We start from the raw sequence: 26,056 nt of genomic DNA on the forward strand, positions 1-26,056 counted from the left end.
TACCGACAAAGACACGCACATTTTTAATAACAGTTCGAGCATCAGCCGAGCGCTGTGGCCACATCCACACAAATCTGGAGCAAGAATCTACAGCCACCAGTATATATTTGTATGCACTATCCGGTGTGAGTGGACCGCAATGATCCAAGTACACACACTGTAATGGTCTGTTTGATATTAAGAGGGGTGTCTGCGGCGGGCGCTTAGCTGTTGAAACTTTAATTTGTTGACAGATGTCACAACAAAGGACATACTGCTTAGTCTCTTTATAGAGACCAGGCCACCAGTAACGGGCCTGTAATAGCGAAATTGTGGCGGCCACGCCAGCATGTGCAGATGCCACCCCCTCATGCGCAGCATTAATCAATTGAGGTCTTACAACTTTATTGGGGATCTCGTGAATGCCTACGCCTGGGATTTTAACCTCAGCATTCAGCACACTTCCCATAAAGTACTGGTATTTATTTGGAAATCCTTCAGGATAAGGCATGCCATCAACCGTAGCTTTTATGGCAGCCAGAATCTCTGTGTCTGGTTTGGAACTCGAACGAGTCACTGTGGCTACAGTGGCAACTGCCACTGCAGACTTTGCAGCTTCATCAGCCAGAGTATTCCCAGCAACGTGTATTCCAACGCGCTGGTGTCCAAGAGTATGTACAACATGGACTTTGGGTAGTGTCTCCTTCAGGTCTGCTACCTTACCCCACAGTAGTCTGTGTTTTATGGTGTTGCCCTTTGAATCTCTGAACCCATTCAAGCGCCAGTAATGTAGGTATTCATTAAAAGACTGGACACAATAATACGAATCACAAACAATCAGTGTAAACTGTGTCGGATCCGTATGTTCTAATGCCAGCAATAGAGCTTTCAGCTCAGCCAATTGTGCTGTACAGTCCCCTAAGGTTTGTGTATAAGTATGTTGGGGGCAGAATTTCTCCCCCTCAATCTGGCCACTCACTACTGCGCATGCAGCAGAATATTGGTGTTTTGTCCCCACCGCCGGTTGCACAGAGCCATCGGTGTACATGGCTACTTGATAGTGGTCAATAGGCAACGTGTCAGCGGGAACTGGATAGTCAATTTCATATTGCAGAAATTCCTGAGGCTGTAACTTTGGGTCAAAAATGTAATCTACATCAGTGGCTGTTAAAGACATAGCCCATTGTATCCAACGCGGGTGCAGTGCTTTCACGTTAGGAACACTCGCTTTTGTAACAGCCTCTAGGGCCGGAATAGGGGAAACAACTATAATGCGTTTACCCTGGGCAAGAGGTCGTTCTTTAATAACATCCATCTGTACAGCAGTGAGAATTTTCTCTGTTGGTGTGAATCGTTGTTCAGCAGCCGAATACAATTGGGACCTGTATCCAATCGGGACTGTCTCACCTTCATTAAATGTGACATACGTAAACCCAATGGCCCCAGCTATCACCCTGATGACCAAATGCGTCTTATTGTCCAGTGTATGTAAATGTTTCGCAGCTAGGAGATCTGCTTGTAACTCCCGAAGAGTATGTGTATGATCAATTGTCCAGAATTTGCTTGAAAAATCAGGACGTATTAATTTGTATAAAGGTTTTATGCGTGTAGCATAATCAGGAACGTATGTTCTGTCAAAATTTAGAAAGCCCAACAATGATTGGAGTTTCTTAATCATATTAGGTGGTTGCAATTGTGCACATTTTTCTAAAAATTGCGGCGCTAGGCTCTTACCTTCATTTGACAGCTCATATCCCAGGAATATGACACTGAGGAAGGCAATTTTTAATTTTTTGAAGTTAAATTTGTAGCCAATTTTGGCAAACCCAACAACAATGCAGGCTACCCATTTCAAATGTTGTAGTAACTCGTCATCCGTGCCATATATATCATCTATGTATGACAATGCTTCAGGGTCCAACCCGTGCAAAATTTCAGTCACACGAGCCGCAAACAGTCCCGGGCTATTCTTATACCCCTGAGGTAAACAACAGAATTTTTTTCTGGGAGCCTAACGCACTAAAGCTTGTAAGGTCCCTACTTTTGGGTGCTATATTCTGGCAGAAGAAACCATTCAAGATGTCTAAAGTCGTTTTGTACTTTTTCCGCACAATGTTGTTCATCAGTGCAGCGCTATGTGAATTTTGTATAGCATATGTACGTTTATGTCCGTTCAAATGTCTGTAGTCTAAGACTATTCTATATGAATGGTCCGGTTTAGCAACAGGGAATAAGGGATTATTCATCGGCGAGACACAGGGTTCAATTACTCCCTGGTATTCTAATTGCATAAGTATTTCTCTCACCAGTGCCCTTGCTTCATGTTTTATTGGATATTGCGGTTGTGGCTGAGGTTCACCTTTAATTGGAATTACATGATATGGAGAATTCCTATCCCACCCTACGTGATTTCTATATAAGGCAGGTGCTTGTGCTACAGCCCATTTGATGCTATAGGACTCTATGAGTTCCCCTGGAACAAGAGGTGAGAACAAAGGTTTAATAACCTCCTCCCCAACTGGGCAGGTGCGAACAAAGTCAGGCGGCCAATCATGCTCAGCCAGCAAAATGTCATATATCTTGACTACACGATCCCAAAAGATTGCATTTATAGTGTGTTCAATGTCTCCTTCCAATTGCAAAGTCACTGTATATACCCTATCGGGTTCAGAGACACGCATATCTGCTGTTTCAACTTGTATGAAGTCATCAGTTGCTTTCACCTCCAGATGCTCTAGAAGATTCCGGCGAACTATTGTGACCTCTGCCGTGCTGTCTAGCAGTGCTAGCGCCCATGTCTTGTTCTTCAAGAGAACTCTCTTCCTGTGTGGCATGTCTAACTGAGACTGCCGCCACTTTTTTCTTTTTAAACTGTTGTTTTTGTTGTATCGGTTTCTCTTCTTTCTTGACAGAAACCTCTGAAGAGCATTGTGATTCCTGTCTTGGTTTCACGTACTCTGTTCTCTGCTCTGACCGCCCACCTCTCTCATTTCTCTTTTCCGATGAGTCCTGAAAGGAACGAGATTGGCGTGTATCAGTGTATTGATATCTATCAGGCGTTTTCAAGTTATCCCTATTTCTGAGATTATACCTAGTCTGCGGGGTCTCCGCTCGCTAAGATTCTCCCCTTTCTTTTTTAGGTGTCTGTTGTTTTTTCTCCCAGCGCTTTTTATTACCCTCAGGTTGCTGTTTAGTATTATCTTTACTAATTTTCCCTTGAAACTGTGGTTTCTGTTGTCTAGCCCCTAGGCTATCTCAACCGATACTGGAATATGTTTCCGCTATTATTTTAGGCAGTTCCAGCTCCTGATCTAGTTGCGGGACGTCACCAAGATGCATACGCACCGCTAGTGCAACCGCCTCCCCTTTAAGATTACTTAGTATTATTGAAGAAACCGTGGCAAAATTGCCCATCAGTTGCATTCCCAAATCTAAGGCTGGGGCAGCCCCATATTCATCCTGAATCTGTTTAAGCACTTCCGGTAGGTTTGCCAATGTCGGTGTACTGTGTGCTTTTGTGTAGAGCGCGGCAAACACTGTGCCCCATGTATTACAATGTTCTACTGTGGGAACCATGCCAAATGTTCAACACATAGTTAATATTCTATGTTTGTCCTGAGGTCCTGTATGGGGAAATACCGCCTCCAGCGTATTAATTTTCTGTGCCAGCCAAAATGGAGTCTCCTCCCGTTTTGCTGGAACTTTACCCATGATAGAGTGTACAGTCGCCGGGTTTATACCTGGAGCTACTGCATGTGGTTGTGCTAGAGCAGCACACGCTGTTTTTGTATTTAGTGTCTGCATCACAAATTGTACTAAGCGTCTATATGTAGCCGTTAAGTCTGTATATAAACGACGAACTTCAGCCACTGGCATGTTTGCAACCGCAGGATGTGGTGTATATGTGGCCAATAAAGGCCAGGTCGGACCATCATTACTCAGTGGACCTAACCTTACTGGCAATATTGTATGGGGTAGGGCGCCATCAAACCAATTATTATGTTCTTGATAAGATAAAGGTATCTATAGGTATGCGTACGCCCTGTACTGACCAGGCGCGTTCGCAATCGTATATTTGTGAAATGTATTTGTATTCCCATCAACTGCTGGAAATGTGACCTAAGAGTAAAAAAGTTCTGTTCTATAGGCTGCATGGGCGGCCACCACAAACGTGACTGGACCCCCCTGGATCGTAAGACCATGTGCAAGCAAATGTGCTGTGAGCGGCTGTCTCATATTGAGAGCTATTTGTATTACCTGGGGATTCGCCATTAGAAAAACAGCGATGGTTCAGAGAAGGCATACCAAAAACGGGGTTTTTCCTTTTAAGGTTCAAGCTTGAACAACCATCCACTAGATCCAAGATTACCTATATTCCGGTGGTGGAAGTCCTCAGTACCACGGACGTCTCCGTTAAAGGAACTGAGGGATCATTATAATATATGAGACCGAGAGAGACTGGTGGACCTGAAAATTAGAGCCAGACCAATCTTTGGCGGCGTCATGTTGCGTAGGCCTCTCATTATCCTATTGAGACTACTGGATTTTTGGGTGGCAGGATCGTTCACAGTGTGGGGGACTAAGTCTAACCCACGGCGAAGGACCCTTGTCACCCCAAATCTGGGTTGAGCTCCGGCTAACTAGCAGTGCCTCATCTCTCCCAAAAGGAAGAGACAATTGAGCAGCCGAGCGCATGACATCTTAGTGCTTCCCAGGGAAGTCGTGGTCACTCAGATCCCAACCAGTTCTCTCATACACAGTGTGGTCTCACATATAAATGACAAAGGCAGTTTGAGTTTTAAAGATTGGTTTAATAAAACAACTGCATTTTAGATAACAAGGCGTGAGCCGCAATAACCAGAACCATACAACACAGTAGGATTGAAATAGTAACGAGGAGAGTGAAACATAAGAATAACGCTATCATAGTGCTACTAGATTACGTTCTCTCTTCTAAGTTCTATTTTGAGCACAGCATGTTAAGCTCTAAGCCTGCCTTTCAGGTTCCCCCGGGAGGACATCAACCCTCATACCTGACCAAAGGCCTGTGATCGGGATCAGCATCTGCAACAGGGCAGTCAGCGTCTAGTTGTGGTTCCCTGGTCGGAATCTCCCTCTTACGTGTACCAGGACTAGGAAGTGTTTTTGTAACTAACACGCCGGTGTTCTAAGAAACGTCCCTACGTAAGAATGTGTACTTTCTTCGAACCCTAAAGACCAAACTTCTACCACGTCTATCGGCAATGTACCAGACTGTATCCTTGACTGAAGCACAGAGTGAGCAATAATGTATTGTTTGAGAAAGTATTAGAAAGTATAGAAGTATTGTAAGCTAAACAGTGTGATAGAAAAAAATAAAACAAGACTGTGAAACTGGTTATTGAAAAATAACAGCGCAAGGCTAAATAAAATGCATCTAGAACAATGTGCACAGAGGCCTAATACTTTAAGCAAACACGCAAAAGCTACATTAAAAAATGGCTACACTACACCATCACTCAGGCCCTTATCACCGGCAAGTTGGACCATGGTAATGCACTCTATGTAGGAATCAGCAAGCAACTGACCAAAAGACCACAGACCATAGAGAACTCTGCTGACAGACTCACACTCAGACTTTCTCCCTACACCCCCATCCCCCCGCACTTCAAAGACAACCTCTGGCTCCTTATCTACAAACAAGAATTCTTCAAATTCTATGCACACATATAATGCCTTGCATACATTGTTCCTATCTAGCTTAACTTCCACATACCTATCCAACACAGGTCGTGGGCTCTACTACCTCACTACCAAAGCCTGGAACAACCTACCTCTGCACATTCGAGCCACTGCCTCAATTCTTGAATTTTACAGTAAAATGAAAGCATGGCTCCTCTCCTACGCTCTGCCCATGCTGCCCCTGCTTTCGAAGGATGCCGCCCCGGTGAGTTGTGTGCTGAACAAATAAGATAACATATCATCAGACTCACACTAAGAAAACATCAGGGGCCAAATCACACATACTGTGCATTTTCCTCGTTTGCACTAGGCACACCTTTCAAAAGGTGACCCTGGGCAAACAGGGAGAAAGCACCATATTAGTATGAATGGGCAGCTGCAAACTCACACTGCCCTGGGGCAGCCCATTTATGTGAAATATGGAGCGGCTTTAAAGCAGCCGCTCCATGTTTCACTGTGCAGACAGCAACCCCCTGCACTTTAAAGAGGGGAGAGAGATCCCTTGTGGAAGGGTGCAGTGAGTAACTTAATCCGCCTGAAAGGGGATGTCTGGGGAGTCCATTGGAACCCCTTTACTACCTCTTGAGGGCTGCCATCAGTGGGTGCCCTGACAGTGGCTTCTTTGCCTTTGTGCCCGGGTCTATAATATGGCATGGGCACCGAGGCAAAGATTTTTCCTCATTTGCACGGGGTCACGCCCCCATGCAAATGTGGGAACGCCCTCTGATGATAACACTGGTGCTCTATGTGCACCAGCGCAATCTGGATTACAGAAGGGGCCGCACAAACACCTGTGGCCCCCTTTGGTAATACCACAGTACTCCAGGGGTATGCAAAGTGGGCACAAACGCCCATTGTGCCCCCAGGGCACTCTGTATAATACGGCCTCAGGTTTCATTGGCCCATTGATCAAATATTTCTGTCAAAATAAGGTTTTATCCAATATTTAAAGTTGCAGACCAAACAATATTTTATTAATAATGTGCTTCCTCCCACTAAAGGAAGATTATGGGGCATATAAAGCAATATTACAAGGCTTGGTTACTGAATATACAGTTAGATTTATGAACATACAGTAAGAGAAGAAAATGTATCTACCAAAGTTGCTTTGAAGGTTAAATGAAGATCTACATAGATAACAAGACTTGGAGACCAGGCAAAAGATCTTACTAGACATTCAAAACCTAAGCATCAGGAGTAGCTAGTGGCAAAATTAATCAAGTTAACAGCCCGGTAGAATGTGTTATATGAATTTTTGGAGAAATGCAGAAATCCTCTGACATATAAACAAAGAGTAAATCAGTACATGCCTGGTATCTATAGCACATCCTGAACTTTTAGCAAGGTAGCCTAGAATCATTTTTATTCTAAATTAATGAACCCATCATTAAGTGCAGAAGAACAACAATGTTTAGACCAAGCTTTCACCTGTCAGAAACTTTTGTATAGTTTAAAACAACCTAAGGCTCAGAAAACTACTGGACAAGACAGCAGTTCAGCCAAACTGTGGAAGGTGTTATCTCCCACATTATTACTTCATTTGACCTACTCTGTCAATATGTATGTTGGCTGGGAACACCCCTGTGTCATGGAAAGAAGCAAAGATTTTAGTGCTAAAACCAGAAAAGAACTCTAGACTTTGCACTTCTGAACATCCCTTCTCTGTATTAAATGATGAAAGCAAGATCTGGTTAGAGTCCTTGAGCAGCATCACACTCCAAGTTCCGATGGCCTTGGGTTTCTGGAGAGGTGTCATCGGAAAAAGAACATCATAGCTTTTAAAGTATATATTGATAAGTCCATTTCACAGCCTAATTCCCACTTAGCTTAAAGAACTTTTGATTTTATCTACAGCAAATTTTAGAATGCTTATCTTTCCCCAGAAGTGTCATCAATACCATTCATACTTTTGATGCTAATAGTAGTGACCGAGTGAAATTTTTTACATTTATAAATTCCATTGCATTATTAATAAATAGAAACAATTGTTAAAAAATTCTTTCTAGCAGTAGGATATTGGGTTTTAGGGGATAAAGGTGGGGAGATTTTTTAAATATGTATATTTTAAAATAAAAATATTTGTAATAATGTTGAAAATGTGCAAATTTATAAAATTAGATTAAAAAAAATTATTTTGTTTTTTAAAATGTAACCTAAATAGTGCGGGCGTCACACAACCTCCCTGATGCGGATCACGACCAGTGGCCGACACAAGAGAGGGGGTTAAAAAAATCCTCGGATGCGTTGAATTGGAGGAGTTTTTTTTAATTAAAAAATCCCTTGGAAACATGGAAGATCTTCCGTGCCTCCCCCGACCCCCCCTCCTGCCCCTTTGTGACGCACTGAGGTCACTATCTGTTTTCCCAATCAGAGCAGGAAGTGGCCACAAGGGGAAAACGTAAATGTAGATTTACCCCTGGGGGGGCCACGATCGCACCTGATCACACCCCGCAGGGGTTTAATTTTTTTTAAATTAATAAAAAAAAGAAAGGAAATCAACAGGGGGGTCGCCCGTGAAGAGGGCGACGCCCTGTGGGGTCAATAATTTTTTTAATAGTTGTATGATTTCCCTGGGGCCCCCCAAGGAAACCATATAGCTATTAATATATATATATAAATATATCTATATATATATATATATATATGTCTATATGTAAACTTGTCTATGTAGAAATATCTATCTATATAGATAGATATATCTATCTACATATATAATAATATATATATAGCGATCACTCTTGTCAGCGCGTGTGTGGTTTCCCTGGGGGCTGCGTTTGGCCCCCAGGAAAACCACACCCACATATAAAAGTGTTCTTTATATATATATATATATATATATATATATATATATATATATATATTTGCCACCAGTTCTCTTGCAGTTGCAGCTTGCGTCTTCAAAGCAGTGCACATAATTCAACTGATGCGTTTCAACTTTTGTCTAGTTGCAGTTTTTATGTCATAAAGTAGCGCCGAAGGTTTATATGCCTACTGCAAAGATCAAATCTGTATTTTATGTAAATAGCTGAGTCCATTAGTAAAGTCAGCCATTACCTGCGCTATAATACAAATGAAATGTATGTGTGGGGGGCTATGAAGAGATGAAGGGCACTTTTGCTGGGTTGTAGTGAGGGAATCCGAGGAGGAGTTCATGGGAGTGGGAGCACCAATAATGATTGTTGGGCTGGGCGCTAGAGGCGCTAAAGACTTTGACGATTGGTATGTGACAAGGTGAAGTAATAGTGAGTCTTTTTTTGTGTGTCTGATTGAGGGAAAAAGTGAAGGTAAGTTGACCTCTACTGTTGCAAATATCACACACACACACACCCACCAGCAATTTTGTGACTGTCTATGTAGGCTAGTGTTTTAGAGCGACAGTTTAGCCAGTAGCAGAGATGGCATCTCTTTGGATGACTGCTGCTCAAGCCCTCACTCGGGTTATAGAGGACATCTCTGACGTAGGATCAGAGACTGAGACAGCAGATACTGAGACAGCATCTGAGGGATGGGACAATGGTGCAGTTCTGGGAGTGATTTTTCAGTCGGAGGAGTCCCATTAGATAACTCCTCTTCCATTGATTATGAGGGAGGTGATGAGGACAGTCCTGCTGAACCTTCTCAAGCACAGTCTGAGCAGCGAGACAATAGCGGATTAGCCCAACACAGAGAACAGGTGCATGCGGCGGCAAGCACAGATAGAGTGCTCTCTTGGGAGCTCCCCAATTTAGTTCAGCCCCAAATTCCACCACCCAAATCGTATTGTGGAGACATCAAAATTATCTATCACAAAACAACCTGGTTTTGTAAGACAGGCACCTGCATTTTTGGTCCTGGGCTTGGCGGCCATATAGGGAAACCTACCAATCCTAGACATTTGTGGAAACTGGACATCCGGGGAGTCCACAGAGGTGTGACTTGTGAGGATTCCCCAAAGTTTTCATACCCAGAATACCATGCAAAGGTTAAATGTTGAACTCAATTTTTTCTAGCATTTCAGTCACACAAACTACAGGAACATGCTGGGATCCACAAAATTCCTACCACCCAGTGTTTTCCCACCTGTCCTGATAAAAATGCTACCCCACCTGAATGCCTGTACCTAGTGCCTGCGTCAGGAATGGATCACCCCAGGGTCAACAGTTGCCTCATTTAAGGACCAACATTGACGGTTGTGTGATCTATTTCTATCGCGGGCACTAGGCCTACCCACACAAGTGAGGTATCATTTCTATCGTGAGACTTGGTGGAATGCTGAATGGAAGGAATTTTGTGGCTCCTCTCAGATTCCAGAACTTTCTACCACCGAAATTTGAGGAAAAAGTTTTTTTTTTGCCAGATTTTGAGGGTTGCCAAGGATTCTGGGTAACAGAACCTGATGAGAGCTCCACAAGTCACCCCTTCCTGGATTCCCCTAGGTGTCTAGTTTTCCACCATGCACAGGCCTGTTAGGTTTCCCTAGGTGCCGGCTGAGCTAGAGGCCAAAATCCAGACCCAGCACTTTCCCAAAAAATTGTCATATTTCTATGTGAAAATGTGATGTGTCCATGTTGCATTTCCTGTCGTGGGCATTAGGCCTACCCACGCAAGTAAGGTACCATTTTTATCGGGAGACTTGAGGGAGCACAGATTAGCAGAACAGTTGTTATTGCCCCTTGTCTTTCTCTACATTTTTTCCTTCCAAATTTAAGAAAGTGGGTAAAAAAGACGTCTATTTGAGAAATGCCCTGTAATTCACATGCTAATATGGGCACCCCGGAATTCAGAGATGTGCAAATAACAACTGCTTCTCAACACCTTATCTTGTGACCCTTTTGGAAACACAAAGGTTTCCTTGATACCTATTTTTCACTCTTTATATTTCACCAAATGAATTGATGTACACCCGGTATGCAATGAAAACCCATTGCAAGGTGCAGCTCCTTTATTGGCTATGGGTACCTAGGGTTCTTGATGAACCCACAATCCCTATATATCCCCGCAACCATAGGAGTCCAGCAGACGTAACGGTATATTACTTTTGAAAATACGACATTGCAGGAAAAAGTTACAGAGTAAAACTTGGGGAAAAATGGCTGCTTTTTTAACCTCAATTTGAATATTATTTTTTTCAGCTGTTATTTTCTGTAGGAAAACCTTGTAGGATCTACACAAATAACCCCTGTTTAATTCAGAATTGTATCTACTTTTCAGAAATGTTTAGGTGTCCGGGATCCAGCATTCGTTTCATACACATTTCTGTCACTAACAAGAAGGAGGCTGAAAGCACAGAAAAAAGAAAAAATGGGGTATGTCCCAGTAAAATGCCAAAATTGTGTTGAAAAATGAGGTTTTCTGATTCAGTCTGAAAGCTGCTGCTTAAAATCTGTATGTAATGACCATGTCAGTTCCTCCTTCACCTACTGTCTTCAAGGCTACGGCTGAACTGCTTTGGTGTGGACATATTGGGTAAATAAATCGCTCACTGCAATTCAGTAGTGTCCGTGTTGTCCTTGCCGAAGAGACATAAATGACTGCACAATTAATTTATTATATATATATATATATATATATATATATATATATATATATATATATATATAGTAAAATGATGTAGAAAATATGTATATATAACAAATTAAAAGTGTTAAAAAGCTTTTCCACAATGGAAAATAAAGGTTGAAAATATACAACACACAATACAGTAAATATAATTCACATTTTTTTAATAATAACAAAATAAAAAGAAATGTGCAATTACTTATTTTTATAACAATTATTGTTTTTCACATAAAATCTATATCATTAAAAATGACACAATATACAAAAAAGTTGAAAACAGAAATAAAATGAGAAACATGTGTGACATCTTTATTATACAATACAATGTTGTTATTATTATTGTTATTATTATTATTATTTTTGTTTACAAATGTACAGCTTTTTTATTGTACTACTAATGAACAGCAATACTAATAAAATAATACAAAATATTTATACTACATAGAAATAAATATTTAAAAAAAGATTTCAGGATAAAAATATAAAATTAAATAATGATATGCTAACATAAATTGTTTATAAAACAAAATGTTAAACACTAAAGTGGTGAAATGTACTATTCCTAGTCCATTATAAACTAATTTATGGAAGGTATTGTACACTAAAGGGGTGATATTTATAATTCCTACTTCAATCCAAGGCAATTTGGGGAAGGCATTAGACACAAAAGGGGTGAAATGTATTACTCCCACTCCAATCTAAACCAACCTGAGTAAGCCATTAGACACTAAAGAGGGTGACAATATTTATTGGTATCTTATACCATTATTATGTCATAATGGAAAATTGTTCGTTAACCCCTTATCTGCTGGGCCTTCCCTCCCCCCTCCCCCAGTGCGGGGCCCTTTTTTTGTCTATTTGGGGTAAGCCTTCATAACATTTTGTCCACATAAGCAATCCACGCCAAATTTATGTCCTTTTTTTCCAACATCCTAAGGATTCTAAAGGTACCTAGAGTTTGTGGGTTCCCCTGGAGGAGACTAAGAAATTAGCCAAAATGCACCTAACATTTTGTTTTTTTCAGAAAAATGGGAAAAAGGGCTGCAGAAGAAATCAAGTGTTTTTTTTCCCCTGTAAATGCCATTAACAAAGAGGCCACTAACCTCCACTGGGTCCAGTTAGGTCTCAATAAATTAACCCTAGCTCAACCCTTGGTAGCTTGGCAATGAGCGTCAAGGCTTTACTTAGGAGACAAGTATGTAAAGCATTTCAAAATCACAAAACAGTAAATAAATAAAACACAAAACTCAATAAAAATCCAACATCAATTTATAAAAATAGAGCATATGTATATCTTTAAAATTACACCAAAACAATAAAAATTGGATACAGGGAACCAGAGATATGATTTTTTAAAGAATTTATGTTTTTTAGCACATAGAAACTAAAAACGCCACTCTGGTCACAACTTGACCGGGGCAAAGTCAAAGTTTAAGGCCGACCGCGATGGAGACCCTGCTCGGCTACAGCAAGCGGGAGGCCTCGGTCAAAAGTTTACCTTCGTTTTTTTCTTGAAGATTTTCTTCAGCGGGACAAAGTCATGAATCCGATCTGACCTCCCTGGAGCCCTCTTTGGATACCAGTCGCAGGAGACCTCTATGAAGAATTCTACCATGGGACTTAGATGATTTTTCAGGACAGAAATCTCCACCCAGGCCAAAGTTGAATCTGGCTCCGATGTCCCTGGGGCCCTCCTCGGACAAGCTGCACAGGAATGCCGGTCAACTTTTTATGTTTGGATTTTGTCACTTTTTCAGAGCTTTTTCTCTCCGACATCAGACGACCCTCCACAGCAAGCCGATTTTGAGTCGTCAAATTGCCTTTCCGGTGAAATCCTGGGAGTTTGGGGCTTTGGAGCTTTTCAGCAGGAAAAACCAGTAAGTCAGGCCAGGTCGCGGTCAACATAAGCCGATTGGACTCACAGCGTTGGATCGGTCCCTTTATGGAGCCTTTTCCCAAAAGTTCTCCAATCTTCCCCAAACTTCTGGATCTTCTTCCAGAAGGTCTTTGAAGGTCCTTCAGGAGTCCACTGCTCACCTCAAGGTTCCAGAAGCTCTGAGTTGCTCCTTGAAGGTTAGCACTCTGACTCCCAGAATGCACCACACTCAAATGCCAAAATGACCACTGGACAGCGGTCGGTTTCTTCAGGATTTGATGCAGGGCACTCTGGATAGCTATTTTTCATCTGTAGCAAGCAGGGAGTCCCTTCTTGAACCAGTTGAAGCCAAGCAAAGTCCTTTTTGTGGTGAAACCCAGGTGTGCAGCTGGTGCAGTCCTTCAGAGTGCAATGTCCAGGTGCAGGACAGACAGTCCTTCTTCTTCTTGTCTTGTTTCTGGTAGGGATATGAGGTGTGGGTGAAGCTCTGCCAAATTTCTCCTTGCTCCTGGGGTGAAAAGCAGGGGGAGCAAATGTCCAATCACAGGCAGGCCACCACCCTTTTGGATGACCACTTCCTGGGAAGTGTGGCAAAAATCATTCCCAGGGAGCAATATTCCTTAAAAATCCAAATGGCAGAAACTGAATTTTGGATGTTAGGTCTGGCTGAGTCCACCCACTGTTGTGGCTAAAATTCCTTAACACACCGCTCTCCTAATCAAGAGGGCACCTAGTTGTCTGGGTTTGCAGGAAATGGGGGACGTTCTGAGCTACTCCATATATCTAGCTCCTTTTGGGACTTTATTAATTAAAATAAAGTCTCCCCATTTTAGCCTATGGAGCCAATTCACTACAGTGAGGGAAAAACAAATTTGGCTATTTTTCCCCACCAGGGTTTATAAAACACTTTTTATAAGGTCCCTTCTTATAGTTACATATCACTTAGCCCTAAGGGCACACCTTAGGGGTGACATATATGTACAAATAAGGTAGTTTAAGACTTAAGAAGTACTTTTAATTCCAAAGTCAAATTTGCATGTAACTTTACTTTAAAAGCAGGCAGCAAGGCAGGCCTGCCTTTAAAATTACACTGGGCACCTCAGTGCACCACATATGCTGGGACCCTAAACCTACATGCCCTACCATATACTAGGGACCTATAGGTAGGTTGACATAGCTAATTATTATTAGCCTAAATTCCATACTCATTTTACAAGAGCACAGGCCCTGGGAATGGTTAGCAGTACCCAAGGCACCATCAGTCAGGAAAACACCAGTAAAAAGAAAATTAGTTACTTACCTGTAACTGTATTTCTCCAGTATTGGTAGCTTTCATAGATTCACATGCTTGAATCAACCCAGTCGTCCAGGTGGGAGCCTCACGGTAACTTCAAATACATATAGCAGTAAACATTACACAATAGGCCCCAATAGGCTCTTTTATAGCCTATCCATGTCATTTTATAAAAAGACCCAAACTTGAGGCACAGCCAATCAGGCGTCAACACCCTCTAGAATACTCCCAACAGAGGCTCTTTCCCTCAGATTTTCTAGTACAAGTGTGAAGTCAAAAGTTTATCCATAAGGGGAGCCTCTGAGGGGAGGCGGGTGGGTTGCATGTGAATCTATGAAAGATACCAATACTGGAGAACTACAGTTACAGGTAAGTAACTCATTTTCTTTTTCAGTATTGGATCTTTCATAGATTCACATGCTTGAATTAGAGTGGCAAGCAGTAATATTGGTTAACCAGGCACCAGTTGTATTCTCATAACCAAAACAACAATAAGAATTATAACAATAACAAGAGTAACCCTACTCCTAGTTATTATGTAACAGTACGATAGTAATGTTCATCTGAAGATAACAACTAGGCATAATAACCATAAACTTTAGCATTATGACAAGTATCAAGCAAGCTATGATACCAAGAAGTACCATAATCATTAAAAGTAGGAAAGTTAAACATGACCAGATTACGGAAACGCAGCTCACCTACCTTGGTTGCGGAGATGGGATGACCAGAGAGGCTTACCTTAACTAAATAAATGCCTCAGCACTGCTTGCCGTACTGCTGTGTCCATGTTACTCGTTTCTTCGAAACAGTAGTTCTTCGTGAAGGTATGTTGGCTGGACCATGTGGCTGCCCTCCACCTGGCCACAGTCTCTTTGGATACTGGAAGGCCCTTCCTTGCGTCACCAAAGGCCACAAACAACTGGTCCAATGAATGCAACACTTTCTCCGCCACTGTCTGAGGATTAGGAAAAAAGGTTTTTAAGATGACTGGTTCATTCAAATGGAAACTTGAAGGCACTTTCGGAATATACTTAGGATTCGTCCTAAGAATTACGCCGGTAGTGGTGAACTGGAGGAAAGGCTATTTGATGGTGAAGGCCTGTATGTCACTTACTCTCTTAGCCGAAGTAAGAGCCAGTAATCTCGCAGTTTTCCATGAGATGAACTTCAGGTCCGCTCTGTGTATTGGCTCAGAAAGGGGTTTCATGAGCTGCCCCAGGACCACATTTAGAGACCATAAGGGCAGAGGCTTCCGCACCGGTGGAAAAGCTCAAAACAGACCCCTCAGGAATTGCATCACAATCCTGGTAGAATATAAGGAGACAGTATCTTCAGTTCTGCGGTACTTAGAAATTGCAGTCAACGGCACTCGGACTGAGGAAAATGAAAGCTAAGACTTTGCTAAGTTCAAGAAGTACGGCAGTACTTGTTCAGGCAGAGAAGAGAGAGGATGGATTCCTTCTGCTGCACACTACACGCAAAACCGCATCCATTTCAACCTGTGTGTCCGCCGTAGCCCTGGCTAAAATCTCCCTACATTCCGAAGGAATGTCTAGAGGGGCGTACTCATTGAATTCAGGAGCCAGGTCGATAAGTGGAGAGATGACGGATCCGTATGTCTGACCTGGCCCTGGTGCATTGTCAACAGAGTTGGCTTCCATCTAAGTAGCACATGTGGCTGTTCCGAGAACATGAGGAGTTCTGTGAACCATACCTGCCTGGGCCACCTGGGTGCTATCAATAGAAGGCAACAACTTTCTCTTCATTTTGCTGATGACTCTCGATATCGGTGGGATCGGAGGAAAGGCGTAGGCATAGACTCCTGCCCATCTCATCGGAAAAGCATTCCCCCGTGACCCTTTCTGGGGAAGCCAGCTTGCAAAATTTAGGGCATTTCTTGTTCTCGAATGTGGCAAACAGATCAAGATTTGGTCAGCCCCATAGTCGGAAGAGTTGGTCTAGAACCTCCTGGTCCAATTCCCACTCGTGGTACGGGATAATCGTTCTGCTCAGGGTATCTGCCTAGACATTCGTCTGTCCTGGTACGTGCTCCACTCTTAGCAAAATGCTGTGTGTTATGGCCCATTTCCAGATGTGCTGAGCCTGTTGCGAGAGCTGCAGAGACCTTGTGCCACCCTGCTTGTTTAGATAAAACATGCTGGTAGTATTATCCATCCTGATTAAGACACTTGAGTTTTGAAGCCTTGGTAAAAAGGCTTTTAGAGCCAAATCTATTGCCTTGAGCTCCAGCTGATTTATGTGGAGTTGACTGTCTTTCCGAGTCCAGTACCAACTGATCTGTACATCTTGGAGGTGGGCACCCCAACCTTCTAGGGAGGCATCCGTTGTCACTATATAGCGGGCACCTGATGAAGAAACGTGAGACCGCTGGACAAATTGGCCGGTGTTGCCCACCAAGCCATGGCGGTCTGCATTACTGATGTGATGAGAATTTTGTCTTCGAAAGAGCTGTGAACCTGAAGCCACTGAGCGTCTAACTGCTCCTGCAAGGGTCGCATGTGTAGTCTGCAATCTGGGACCAGCGGAATGCATGACGAGATCATTCCCAGTAATGATTTGTAGGTGCGAACTGAAACACACTTTTTTACTAAGAGCTTGCGTGCTAAGGTGTTCAGCTTTTGTTTCCTTTCTTGAGACGGGTACGCCTTGCTGCGGACAGTGTCTAGTACCGCTCCTAAGAAATGTAATTTCTGTGTGGGTCGAAGCTGCGACTTCTGGTAATTGATGGTAAGTCCGAGGTCTTCAAACAATTGGAGGCAGGCGGTGGTGTGGCGTACCACCTGCGCTCTTGAAGGTGCCTTGATGAGCCAGTCGTCGAGATAGGGAAACACCTGTATGCCCGACTGGCGGAGGTGCGCTACCACCGGAGCTAGAATCTTTGTAAAAACCCTGGGGGCTGACTTCAAACCGAAGGGAAGGACACGAAACTGTAGATGCATACCAGCCACCATGAACCTGAGGAATTTGCAATGGTTGTGGTGTATTGGAATATTAAAATACGCATCCTGGAGGTCTAGGGATGCCATGTGGTCTCCTGTATTTAAGAGGCGCAAGATGTCCTGCAGCGTTACCATCCTGAACAACTTCTTCTTTAGGAACGTGTTCAGTGATCTTAATTCCAGAATGGGGCACCAGTCTCCAGGAAGTTTTTTTACCAGAAAAAAGCGTAAATAGAACCCCTTGTTGCTGTGAGGAGCAGGGACCAATTCTATTGTCCCTTTGCGAAGCATCACATACACCTCCCTGAGGAGTTGCTTTAGTCGTGGAGATGGTGGGCCTGACAGAAGGATGTTCTGTGGTCTCTGTATGAACTCCAGAGTATGTCCCCTGGCCACTATATCTAGCACCCACCTGTCGGATGTTATATCTGACCATCCAAGGAGAGATGAGAAGTAATGCGACCCCCAATTTTCAAGCTTATGGTAGCGTAGGAAGCTGGTATGTCCGGTTGGTCATTGCTTTCTGCCGGTATCTCTTCCACGGGCAGTCGCTCTTCCTTTCGCTGGGTGCCTGTAAGCAGCGGTAGGTGGCAATCGATAATGCTGCTGTTGCTGGCTGTATTGCTGCCGGGGTCCTACCGAAGAGGACTGGTACTGGGTCTATACTGGTGGAAGTCACCTCAAAAGGAGTAACTTCCTCTACCCCTTGCTCCACGAAAAGGCTGTTTCCTGTACTGCAACGTACCCAGCGATTTAGCAGTGTCCGTATCCGTTTTGATGGTTTGTAACATGTCATCCACATGCTTCCAAAACAGGATTTCTCCATCAAACGCCATGTCCAGAATCCGGCTCTGAACCTCCGGATGGAAGGAAGTCGACTTCAGCCACCCCTGTCTACGCCTGATCGCTGCTCCTGCCAGTTGTCGGAATCCTGTCAAGGAAATGTCCATTGCGCAGTCAATGACTTCAGCCGCAATCCGCTCACCCTCCTGCAGCACCTTCCTTGCTTCCCCCTGCGCATCCTCCGACAAGAAGTCTAAATAAGCAGACATGTCTTGCCACATCTGGCGATCATACCTTCCCAAAATGGCCAAGGAGTTAGCCGCCTTCACTTTGATCGCCGCCACTGAGGAAAATCTCTTACCAATATTGTCCAACCTCCTTCCGTCCTTGTCTGGAGGCGAAGTAATAGGCACCAAAGGGTTCTTAGATCAACGCTGCACCGCTTGAGACATTACCGAATCCGGTTTTGGTTGGGACACCAAGAAGGCTGGAGTGTTATCCGGGGCTTTGTACTTCTTTTCCAGCCTCAGCATCTTGGAAGGCACTGTTGCTGGATTTTTCATTGCCTTCAACCCCTCCTGCCATAGGAAATCCACTCTTGGGATACCCCTCACTGATCTCTTTGCTGGCTCTTTGAAGTCATATAAGAAACAATCTGTTTCCTGCGCAATAATGGGCAAATCAAATCTCTTTGCCGTCCTGTCCATTAAATTATGAAAGCCCCCCTATGTCCTCCGGGGGTGAATCAACCGGCCCAGCTGGCGGCGGTGATGGTGTGGGGATGAGGTAGTCATCCCATTCACTAGGAGGTGCCTCCATTATTTCACCTTCTTCCCTCTCGTCATCTGTAGAGTGATGATCCTCCTGTGGTTGGTAAACAAATGGAACGCTTCTGTGTGGCGTTCCCGGGTGACTGGTCATAGGAGTTTGCAGAGGCGTCCGCTGGCTGTACTGCCTGGATGGTGTTACAGGCGTCGATGGTGGAAACCTTTAATAGTAGTCCTTCAACATACCCTGGAGATCTTCGACTAATGATCTAGGCATGGGAAAGGAAGGTTCTGCCTCCCCTGCTGGGTATGATGAATCCTGTTGGAACGTAGTTGAGGAATAGTGTTCCTGTCCTTCATCCTCCTCATCCAAGTCTTGACATTTTAAATGCAGCTTTGATGGACTACTGGCTGCGCCAAACATTCCGTCATCTTGAGAATAAATGTCCTCATCATCATCTAGAAGATGCTGTGGAGGATATGGCAACACCTTACTCGGAGAAGTATGTTTTGGAAGAATCGGCGACGTTTTATTGCCCATGGTGGTAAAAGAAAGAGGGAGGAATCTTGCTGAATCCTGCTGCACTCCTAACTCTCCAGAAGATGGTATCATCGCCGACGATTGCGCTGACGAAATGTCCAACATTGCCTTCGACAGTTCAGTCTTAGTCATCGACTGTCTCCTCAACGACGGTCCTTTCTTCGACGGTTCTTCTCTCATCAATGGTTCTCTCGTCGACGGTTGTCTAGTCAATGGCGCCGTCTTCGTCGGTGTGCTCGTCGACGGTGCTTTCTTTAATTTCATCAGCAGGTGTTTTGTCAACGGTAGTGCCCTCGCCGACAGATGGACCAACGATGTTTCCGTCGTCAACGACAGACGTTCTCGTCGACAATGCCTTTCTATAGATTTTGGCGGTGATGATCATCGCTGATGAAAGCGGTGATGATGTAACTATCATTGGAGATTCCGCCATTGTAAACTTCAACATCACCGTTGTCACTGTGATCGTGGCAGCCTCTGAGGAGAGTCTTACCTGGTCCTTTGGTGGCGACAGGGAAAGGAAGCACTTTTAGTGGGTGCCTTTTTCCCCACAGGCGTAGTAGGCTCTGAGCGAACCTTTTTTAAGAGTTTTGAATGGGCCTCTGACCCCGATGTAGCAGTCTCTTGGCGCCTAAGTTTCTCCACAGCTGCATATTTCGACTTCTTAGCCACCTTCTTCGGTGGCTCTTCAGGCAGTCTTTCTTTCTCTCCAGATCTTTTTACGGAGTGGGAAGCATGAGATGATGCTTCACTCCCATCTGAGGATGGGTTCTCCATGGCTATCTGCCTTTGTAGCCACAACAAAACTCTACCCTCACGGTCCTTGAGGGTTTTCTGACTAAAGGTGCGACAAATCTTACAGTCTCTCACCTTGTGGTCTGGATGCAAGCAGTAGATGACCTTCTTGTGGGGATCATCCACATGTAGTCTCTCTCTTCTTCCCACAACTGCCAGTCTCTGAAAAGACCTTTCTTAGTTTGTTGAGACTTATTGTCACTTGAAAACTGGGTTTTCTGAGAGAAGCAATCCTGTCAGAAAGATAAACTGAGCAGAGCTCAGGGAGACTCTCTTTCACACGACGTGCGGTAAAAAATCTGAGGGAAAGAGCCTATGTTGGGAGTATTCTAGAGGGTGTTGACGCCTGACAGGCTGTGCCTCAGGTTTGGGTCTTTTTATAAAAGGACATGGATAGGCTATAAAAGAGCCTATTTGGGCCATTAGGGCCTAGTGTCTAACGTTTACTGCTATATGTATTTGAAGTTACCGTGAGGCTCCCACCTCGACGACGGGATGATTCAAGCATGAGAATCTATGAAAGATCCGATACTGGCGAAGTGAAAAATGGGGGCTTCTGCAATCAGCCCAGTTTTCTCACAAAAGCATTTCACACCCAGCCCTCACTGTGAACAGATTTCATAACAGAGAGGCTATGTTGTCATAAAATTTAGCCTCTATACACTTCAAATGAAATGGGCCCCTCTATTCTGAAACTGAACCACACAGAAAATATGGCTTGATAAAGTGTGATAATCAAAGGACTAGTGTTTGCATAGCTCTTTCTACATACATTTTTTATTCTTATCAGAGGTGACAGTATACAGATGGCTGTTTGTGACCTGAACCCAGCACATGATCACTCTGAGAAAATATCTGTTGGGACACATGGTTTTATTACTAAAGCCCTTCACACCCACTGTCTAACCTGTAAAGGACTGTCAAAGAGATGGTGTGCTGTTGTTAACCTTAACCATTGACACTGTGACCTTGTATAAAAAGGAGTTACTCTTTTATGAAACACTACCACACCCAAAGTGTACAATTTTCAAATCTGAAAGGAGAGGGTCTAATGTTTGTCTAAAACCTTGTATACTAACCCTTTACTCTATTCAGAGCTATCAGTAGGAACCTTGCTGTCTGTAAACCCATTCATACACCACATTTTGTCAGAGGAAAAGTCTTTGTGCAGGGGGGAATTACTTACTAAAGCTATTTACACGCACCCTATAAGCTATAAAGACCTAATAATAAAGAGGGAATGTTCGATAGAAGTGAGGATGAAGCTTTACTATCCCTCCTCTCATCTCTGGTAAAATGTAGTAGCACAGGACAAGTGTTCGTCTGAGGCTTTTTACACATACCCTTTACTCTGTTCAAAGTTATTAGTAGATGCATTTCTGTTTATAAAGCCATGTCAGACACAGGAGGTAATCGCTGTCAAAGGTCTTCTACATAAAACATTAGGTCTCTGTTGAGCTGTCTTTTAGAGAGACTGCTGTAAGAGAGTAGTATGAAACAGGATCACTGTTTGATCAAATTGTACCGCGCAGAATGGGTAGAATGTTGAAATTTAATAACAAACAGCCTAGCTTTTCTCTTAATCCTTCTTCACACACTGATGTATTAGTAATAACTCTGTAAGAAGCAGAAATAAATATTATGCGCCTTTTATTTTCTCTGCAGGGCTTCCCGTCAATTAAAATGTCAATGAAACAGCAGAAGAAAAAGATAAATCAACAGTACTACAAAGAAGTTTCCAAACATGAAAGACAGCCACAGATTGGAGTTATGGTAAAAGAAAATTTAAATCAAGTAAGAGTACCCAAAACAATAACTTTGTGTAAACTTTCTTCTGCAGCTGAAAGCAGCATGGAAGATATCTCAACATCAAAACAAATTGTATTATTTTTCATAAAAGGATAATGCCAGAAAAGGAAGAGCCCAACCAGAAAGTTAAAAAAAAAAAGAAATGGAAAGAACTTCATCAAAACATATTTTGCAAAAGAATTATGCCTAATATTAAGAGAAGCATGAAAACAGTAAAAACTAGAAAAGCATTGCACAACCAGAGTTTAGTGAATGTCTAGTAGACAACGCCTTTGTTTTAAAGAGAAAGCTATTTATTCACATTTTGAAGAGAATTAGATGTTTAGATAAACCGATTACTTCACTGAAAATAAATGCTGCCCAAAGGTTCCAATCAATAGAATAAACTTGTGCAGTATTTTCCAGGGAGAACGGAAACACACTTCCAGAACTGAAGCATTTTTTAATGAGGAGAATTATTTACAGGAGAATGACAACAGAGTAAGAAAACAAACTTGGAAGGTGCACTGTATATGCAAGATCTGTATAAAAAAAGATAACCGTTTACTCTGTGTATGGTCTATGCTGTCACCAATCACAGATCTCAAGGATTACATTTGAATGTAGAAATGATAAATATAGGTCACACAGGGGGTCATTCTGACCCTGGCGGTAGACTACCGCCAGGGCCAACGACCGCGGGAGCACTGCCAACAGGCTGGCGATGCTCTCATGGGCATTCTGACCGCGGCGGTACAGCCGCGGTCAGATACAGGAAACCGGCGGTGTCCCGCCAGTTTCCCGCTGCCCAGGGGAATCCTCCATGGCGTTCCGACCCCCTTACCGCCAGCCTGGTTCTGGCGGTTTTGACTGCCAGAACCTGGCTGGCGGTAACGGGTGTCGTGGGGCCCCTGGGGGCCCCTGCAGTGCCCATGACAATGGCATGGGCACTGCAGGGGCCCCCTAACAGGGCCCCACCAAGATTTTCAGTGTCTGCCAAGCAGACACAGAAAATCGCGACGGGTGCAACTGCACCCGTCGCACCCCTTCCACTCCGCCGGCTCCATTCGGAGCCGGCATCCTCATGGAAGGGGGTTTCCCGCTGGGCTGGCGGGCGGCCTTCTGGCGGTCGCCCGCCAGCCCAGCGGGAAACTCAGAATTACCGCGGCGGTCTTCTGACCGCGTAGCGGTATTCTGCCGGCGGGACTTTGGCGGGCGGCCTCCGCCGCCCGTCAAAGTCAGAATGACCCCCACAGTCTTTAAAGAAGGAATGTCTTATGTTGTTTTATCACGGATGAGGACATTGTCAGGGTTGTACCTTCCTCAATTTGTGAGAGCAAAGTAAATGCTGTCTCATCATGTGTGATCAAATACAATAGTTTCTGAGGGCACTATGCTCCTCATCTCACCCTAAATCTCATTGTTGACAAGCATCCATGTTATAGAAAGTGACTGAGACTGTAGATTTTTCAAAAGTAAGTGAAGAATCTACAAAGAGTTCAAAAAAGCCAAAAACGAATGTATGTTCTATTCAATCTACAACCGATGGTTCAAAACATTGTAAAAACAATCTTTATGTCAGGCTTTCACAACTCTGTTCAGATTTGTAAACAGTGAAAAACAAACGTGAAATTCGACTGCATTTATACGTAATAGAGTTGACCACTGTAATGATGACACACACTTCACTTTGAAAGTGCAGGAGTTTTTAATGGTAGCACAAAATGTGTTGGAAAATGAGAGAATTGCAATTACCAACTTCTTTAAAACAAACTATTCATGGAACCATGAGTGTGTCAATTGTCCCTATTCAGGCAGAATAGACATTCACAGTGATTTGGTACCTTACAGTGCCAGACTGCAAGTCAGCAGCTTTCAAAAAACGTTTTGTCAAAGATGTAGAGAAAAACCCCTGTTCAGACTGCACATCACATTTATTTTTACCCACAACTACGTAACTGATTGCATTTATTAACCTAGAAGCTTGTGAGAGCAACCCAGCAAGTATTCTCCCCTCGGACTGCAAACGAGGAAACTGTGGCCCATATTTATACTTTTTGACGCAAAACTGCGCCAACGCAGTTTTGCGTCAAAACAATTAGCGCCAGCTAACGCCATTCTGAAGCGCCATGCGGGCGCCGTATTTATTCAATGACGTTAGCCGGCGTTAGCCGCCGGCGCTGTATGGTGTGCGTTAAAAAAAACGACGTACACCAGGCAGCGCCGGCGTAGGGGGAAAATGGCGTATGGGCGTCCAGAAATGGTGCAAGTCAGGCTGAGGCAAAAAAATCGCCGCAACCCGATTTGCGCCATTTTTTTACGACGCCCATCCCCCATTGAAATGACTCCTGTCTTAGCAAAGACAGGAGTCATGCCCCCTTGCCCAATGGCCATGCCCAGGGGACTTCTGTCCCCTGGCCATGGTCATTGGGCATAGTGGCATGAAGGAGGGCACAAATCAGGCCCCCCTATGCCACAAAAACAAATTAAAAAAAATACTTACCTGGACTTACCTTAATGTCCTTGGGGTGGGTCCCTCCATCCTTGGGTGTCCTCCTGGGGTGGGCAAGGGTGGCAGGGGGTGTCCCTGGGGGCAGGGGAGGGCACCTCTGGGCTCATTCTGAGCCCACAGGTCCCTTAACGCCTGCCCTGACCCAGGCGCTAAAATCCGGCGCAAATGCGGTTTTTTTAGACCCGCCCACTCCCGGGCGTCATTTTTGCCCGGGAGTATAAATACGACGCATATGCATCGCAGTCATTTTTTAAGACGGGAACGCCTAGCTTGCATATCATTAACGCAAGGAAGGTGTTCACGCAAAAAAATGACGCTAACTCCATGAACTTTGGCGCTAGACGCGTCTAACGCCAAAGTATAAATATGGAGTTAGTTTTGCGTCGAATTTGCGTCGAAAAAAAACGACGCAAATTCGGCGCAAACGGAGTATAAATATGCCCCTGTATACCTGGCTCTCTTGAGCTTCTCGCAAACTCTTGTGAGAGGCTTGCGAAAGTCACCGATCCTAACGGGCTTTTCTGGCTCTCATGAGAGTCATGCAAGAGTTTTTAAGAAGGAAATAAAGTGAAACAACATAAATAATGAAATTATAGGGTAGCTCTGAAAAGAGCAATTTTTTGTTAACATTTTTCAGCAACTTTAAATTTGGTTGCTTTTTTATATTTTAAAATTTTATAACAAGGTCAAACTAAAACATAACATTTGGGGAAAAGTATAAAAAAAACAACATTGTCTTGAAAGCAAACAGGAGAAAAATACTGCCTAGGGGGGCATATGTGGTCTTGGACAAGCTTGTTCTGTGCAAACCTGCTTGTTTCCGATGAAAAAATGGTCTACTTACATACGCAGCATAGAGTGCTTTATAAGATAAGCATGGCTGTTATCTGCTTCAGCAATCAGCACCTGGGCAGGCATGGTGTCTCCAGGTTCAAATGAGGTGGAAACCCCTGGAGAGTTGGCTCCGCAGTGCGAGCCAACTCTGTCTGAGTAAGCCTTTTTGGCTACATTGACCTGAGATGCCTCCACATGCTTGTGATACTCAAACTGTACTGTATGTTTCTACTACTCCAGCTAAACTCCTTCTTGCAAAGTTTGCAGATGACATACTTTGCAGAGACTTTTTTGCCATCTGGCCGCATGTAGAAAAACTGTCAGACCAAAGATTCTTTGGAAGGCTGAGGTGGCTGAGCTGGTGCAACTGCACCCTACTGCTCATCAGAAACTGATGAAGACATTTTTGTATGGGAAGACAAACAGAGAAAGAGAGCAAACCAAAAAGGTCTACCCATAGCAAAATTCAATAGGGGAAAAAAAGCAAAAAGGATGACATCTTCTTTTTTGTAATAAAGATATCCATATGAACCAATCACAATCCTTTCTTGAGATGTGTTTCCTCTCCCTAACCTCTTGCGAGTCTCTTGCAAGACCATAAAAAAGTCCCTGTTTTATATCTTCAAGGGAACAATACCTGCCATCATAGCTTTCCCCAACAATCG

Source organism: Pleurodeles waltl, chromosome 5 (genome assembly GCF_031143425.1).
Source record: "Pleurodeles waltl isolate 20211129_DDA chromosome 5, aPleWal1.hap1.20221129, whole genome shotgun sequence".
Classification (NCBI taxonomy): Eukaryota; Metazoa; Chordata; class Amphibia; order Caudata; family Salamandridae; genus Pleurodeles; species Pleurodeles waltl.